Source organism: Curcuma longa, chromosome 8 (assembly GCF_044706935.1).
Source record: "Curcuma longa cultivar G26 ecotype Majalengka, Jawa Barat chromosome 8, ITB_CL_G26_1.1, whole genome shotgun sequence".
Lineage (NCBI taxonomy): Eukaryota > Viridiplantae > Streptophyta > Magnoliopsida > Zingiberales > Zingiberaceae > Curcuma > Curcuma longa.
This window is the reverse complement of record NC_133868.1, coordinates 4,224,827-4,230,712: the sequence shown is the minus strand read 5'-3', so window position 1 is coordinate 4,230,712 and position 5,886 is coordinate 4,224,827. Positions and strand designations below refer to the sequence as shown.

The window sequence follows — 5,886 nt, the reverse complement described above, 5'->3', positions numbered from 1 at the left end:
AGCATTAGAATCATTCAAACAATAATGCACTCTTAGGAACTTCTGAGTCTCATTATACTCTTAAATCTTAATTTCATAACTTAGATATGCTGTGGTTTCTAAAATTTAGATAATTTTAGCACAAACTTATTGTTAAATTTAAACATATCATAATTCACTCAACAATATCATCCATGTATTCCTAGAATTATATTGACTTAAACCATCTCCAACATTTTAAAATATAAATATGGTACAAACTTTAAATTTTAAAATTTTGAGTAGGATGAGACTTAAAAGGTTACTAGGAATGCATTGATTTTGATTTATATTTATTCTGATTTGATTAAGGTCATTAAGGAATTTTGATCAAAAATGATTTACTCGTGAGTTATATAAATTTCAAAATTTAAAATTTTGAATATGGTAAGACTCAGAAGGTTTCTAGGAGTAAATTGATTGTATTAATTTTGATGTGGTTAACATCATTAAGATTTTTTGATCAAAATTAATTTATGATCATTCCAATTTTAAAATTTTAAACATGGAATTTTGCTATGATGAGCGCTGGCTTCCTACGCATCTATGCGCGCCGACCGCCGACCTCCACGCGCTTCCGTCGTCCGTTCATCGCTATCCGACCACCAACGACCGTCGGACCGGACCCGTTGGAACCGCGACTCGCCGGCGCACATTTCAGCATCGGATTTCGGCCGGATTGGGCCGGAATTCCGGCCGGAACAAGGGCAACAGTGCCTGGCGCCACTGTCGGCCGGAATTCGACTGGATTCCGACCGAATCGGGGCCGGAGTCCGGTCGCGGTCAACGCGCTCGGCACTGGCGCGTCGACCGCGGCCGGACTCCAGCCCCGATTCGGCCGAAATCCGACCGAATTCCGGTCGAAGTCGGCCACCGGTGTCTGGCGGCTCACCGACCGAAATTCAGCCGGATTCCGACCGAATCGGGACCGAAATCCGGCCACCACCGGACCGCCTGCGAGTTGCGGTTCCAACGGGCCCGGTCCGGCGGCCGGCGGTGGTCGGACAGCGATGAACGGGCGACGGGAAGCGACGAAGGTCCAAGGAGAAACACTGTGCAATCGGACGGCTCGGATCGGGCGATCGAACAGACGGACGGCTCGGATGGAGGCGCTCACGGGACGCGCAGGAAGCTGTCGCCCATAATAGCAAAACTGTTTAAACATGATAATAACCAAAAATTACACTAAATTATAAATTAAAAAATCCACCATATACCATCTATGTTAGGAAATTAAGATTTGAGCATACTCAAGGGATTTAAAAGTCCATTAGTTTTAATTTAGATTTAATTTAACTCTAAACTTATTAAATTCAATCTAAATCAAAATTATTATATTAATAACATTCTCCAAAAGTGTAATTATTTCTTTTAATCTTGTTTTCATCCTATATTAAATCAGTTATAAGATTTTAAATTTTTTTTACTTTTAAAACCCATTATTGTACTCATTTTTTAAGATTTAAATGAACTCATTTTTTAAATTTTAAATATGCAACTCACCAACTCGAGTGTCTCAGTTAAACGCGTGTAAAAAAGGTATATATTATTTAAAAATACATGATTTAATAAATATAATCTATAATTTAAATATTAATACCAATTAAATATGATTTATTATTTAAAATTTTAAATATAGCTCGACGGTCTAATAAGTTAAATAAATGGATAAATTAGATTAAGAGCCTATATATAGAAGATGTATTTTAAATAAGAAATACATAATTTAATAAATATAAAAATATAATACATAATTTAAGTATTAATAAAAATCAGATAATTCAATAAAATGACTAAATATTTCAATATCAAAGAACTATTTTCATAATACCATAGGGTCATTTGATGTTAATATGATTTTAAAAGATATTTTCAAAGGCTTTATAATCTTAAAAAGTATTTTAATAGTTTCTTTATTCATAACAAGTTTCAATCAAAAGATGACTAGCAACTCATTTTAACCATTAAAAAATAAAATAAAACGTTCTGTAAAAAAAAAATTTACACAAAAGATTTATTTTTATAAAGCTTTACAGCTTCAAATTAAAAAGAAAAAATTGAATGATTTCAATCGAAATAATAAAGGAAATATAGCCTGAGAGATCTTGGTGGATAAGGATCATCCAATAGGGTTTTATCCCATAAAGAGTAGCAAATAATGTTCTTACATCAAAGACTAAAGGGCATTCTCTTGAAAAAATAAGAAGGAAAAAATCCTCAAACTCGACAAAAAACAGAAAACAAAACGATGAAATGCATTACCTTGTATTCATATTACAGGAAAAATCATTTTTTTTCTTTAAAAGAGGAAAATCCTTTTAGAACAGTGAAGGCATGATCTGTCAGAAGTAGCTGGTTAAGATATCATCTTTATAAATCAATGGGAATCCGTCTGATTCTTTTCATCATCCAACATCATGCAGGAAACGGATGGATCATAATTGGATTTAATACATGAATAAACGACAATATCCTTTTTACAGAAAAATAGAAGCAAAATCAAACTTTTGAAACAGGATCTAGCTTAAAATAATGCCCCCAATCGAAGCAAAATTGAGGTGTCGAAGGGGAGAAGAAATTTATCAACCTTGTCACCGAAAAATCTTACAAGTGTGAGAAGATCGTCGGAGCTAAAAGGATGAAATGAATCTAGCCTAACGATAGATTCCTTGCTGCAGCAATAAACCAAGCAGCAAACAATTGCAATATTAGGCCTTCGAATCGACTTTAAATAAATTCAAACATAAAAACAATCCGAGATCCCCAAAAATCAAGCAAGTTATTAGATGAAGAGACAAAAACCAGGAATCGGAGAACAGCGACGGATCTTCGCGATGCGGCAGAAGAAGACCTTAAACCCTAATGCTCTTACTTGATGCAGTGTATTTATAGCGGGGCTGGCGTTTCTAGTACTCCGCGGTGTATGATAAGACCCCGGAACCTGCTCAAGATTATAGACCGAAGCAAGTGCTCCCCGTGCGGTGCGGATGTAGAAGTGTAAATGTAAATAAATTAAACAAGAGCTCATTTACGTTTATTAATAAAAAATCTTTAAAAAAAACTTGAACCGAAAATTATACAAAATAAATTAAATTTTAAAATAAATATTAAAACAAATCCATCATTAATATTTTTAAAAATTAATTTGAAAAGTAACTACATTTTAAAAACTATTTAATTATTTGCTTACTATCACAATTAATTTAACATTATTAAGTATTAAAACGGCTTAAGAACTGGTTTTTCCCAAGTGAGACCGAATGTTCTTGATATCGTGGTTAAACGGACAAATCCATAAAAAATTTATCATATGATAAAGTGGGATAGATTGATCGCCATTTTATCGGACTATAAAATTTTAATCCAATTCAAATCAAGACGAATTACAAGTAAAATATATATATATATATATATATATATATAAAAGATTGAGAATTTAAAATTTGTATTACAGATTAGGTGGATCAAGCTCACGAGTTCATCAAAAATTAAAAAATATATATAATATTAAAAAATTTAAATTTAGTTGTAGATTAGATAGGTTAAATATATGAATCCACTAAATTTTCATTTTAATTTTAAATTTTAAAAAGAATTTTTTTTTTATCCGTGGACCAACTCAAGTATACCATAGGCCGATCCACACAGGTCGCTCAGGCCGACTAATCCATTTGGATCGATCTTAATTGATAAAATATTAATTCAATCAATTTAAATTATTTAGTAGGATAGATTAATTCAATGCACCTAATCTAAATTAATAATTCTAATTATGAGTGATATTAAAGTTCATGACATTCTAATTTGTTCCCGGTGCCGCTCCAACCTCCTGGCTGAATACTCTTGGCATCCTCATCGATCAGGCTAAACAGACAGACCTCGATGTATTAGTTGGGGCGAAGAGGTGTGCCTTGGTGAACCGGCGGTTCAAGTCTTTTTTTTTTGGGGTTTCCGTTGGAACCGGCGGTTCGGACGAACCGCCGGTTCATCTTTTTTTTTTGGGGTTTCCAACGGCTCTGAACCGTCGGTTAACCGGCGGTTCAGAGCCGTTGGAGGGTTTTTTTTATTTTTTAATTTTTTTCCAACGGTTAGGATCATTTGATCATTTTTTGATCAATGACTATGATTTAGTGTCCGTTGTGATCCAAATTCTATAAATAGGGAGTTCATTTCATCATTTTCACACACTTCTCTACTCTCTAACTCTCATTCTCAACTTCGTAAGTTCGCGTTTCCAAGTTCCGACTCCATCTTTCGACTACAATGGAAGGAGGCCGCGGTGGAAGTTCTTCACATCGATCTCGGAGGGGAAAAGAAATAGCGCACGAGGATCCCATTCCCAACATTCAATCCACCGATGATGAGATCGAGGCCCAACACCTTCCCGACGCTCGAAACACAAGGAAGTACTGAAGTAATTACTTCTAAGGTTCGGGATAATCCTCCTCTAAAATCTTCTATTTTTACTAAACATTTTGAGAAAGTCACTTTTCCATCGGGAGAAATGCGTGCAAAATGCAAGCATTGCAATGCTTCCTACAAATTCCAAGCCGGCGGCGGCTATGGGTCGTTAAAACGACATGTAGAAACGAAGCACCCGACGGAATATGAACTCGACCTTTTTCAAACATAATTATCTAGATTTTCTAGCGGTAGTAGTACTGATTTTGGTTTATTTTTATATTCTGATAATAAATTAAGACATTCATTAGCTAAATTTGTTTCCGTAGAAGATCTTTCTTTTAGTTTTGGATCTAAATGCACATTTGAAGATTTTTGTAAAGAATCTCTTAATCCATCTGCTAAACGTGTTCCTAGGACTACACTTACTCGTACAATTAAAAAATTAGTAAAACAAGGAAAAAAGAATTTAATTGATGAATTTAGTAAATTAAATAATAAAGTTTCTTTATGTGCCGATATTTGGAGTAATCATTGGCAAACTCATTCTTACATGGGTGTAACTTGTCATTGGATTGATAACTCTTGGATCCTCCAAAAAAGGTTAATAGCTTATAGAGTTTTTTGATGAATCACATACTGCCCATAATATTGCACAATTATTATGTTTAATTTTAGAAGAATATGGATTAACTCATAAAATATTTTCAATATCATTAGATAATGCTAGTTCTAATACCGCTTCTATAGATGAATTAAAATTTGTTTGTCAATATGTTATTGGTGGTTTATTTTTTCATATTCGTTGTGTATGCCATGTTTTAAATTTATGTGTTCAAGATGGATTAAGACTTTTAGAAAATTATATTAAACCAATTAGAATTGCAATTTCATATTTATAGTCTCATCCATCTATGATGAAACAATGGGGTAGATTTTGTAGAGGTAATGGAATGAAACCTAAAAAATTTTCACGTGATGTACCAACACGTTGGAATTCCACATATCAATTATTACAAGATTCATTTCAATATAAAGATTTATTATGTTTATTTTTTACAGAAAATAGTAATACTAATATTTATTTATTTTCACAATAATGGAATATTTGTAGTATTATTTGTGAAATTTTAAAAGTATTTAATGATGCAACCGAACAACTTTCCGGTGTTTATTATCCCACTGCTCATTTAGTTTTAGTAAATTTTTGTAGTATAGTATTAATTTTAAATGAACATATCAATAATGAAGCTTTAACTTCTTGTATATTAGCTATGAAAACTAAATGGAAAAAATATTTTTATTTAATTCCTGAAATTTATTTAGTTGCATTTGCTTTAGTTCCTAGATTTAAATTAGAAGTTTTACAAGTAATGCTAATTTTATACTATGACACTTTAATTCCTATTAAAGATCTTTCTTCTCCTAATCCAGCTAGTATTATATATATTATTAGAAATTATTTAA

General features: G+C 32.8%; 2 non-coding genes across 2 annotated transcripts; both read right to left on the bottom strand.

The window, feature by feature from the left end:
- Positions 1-2,110: 2,110 nt before the first annotated feature.
- LOC141834232 (small nucleolar RNA SNORD24) lies at positions 2,111-2,196 on the bottom strand. Its single transcript, XR_012602287.1, has one exon. It is a non-coding gene; the product is annotated as a small nucleolar RNA SNORD24 (small nucleolar RNA).
- Positions 2,197-2,355: 159 nt separating this feature from the next.
- LOC141834243 (small nucleolar RNA R12) lies at positions 2,356-2,432 on the bottom strand. Its single transcript, XR_012602294.1, has one exon. It is a non-coding gene; the product is annotated as a small nucleolar RNA R12 (small nucleolar RNA).
- Between the last annotated feature and the right edge of the window lie 3,454 nt (positions 2,433-5,886).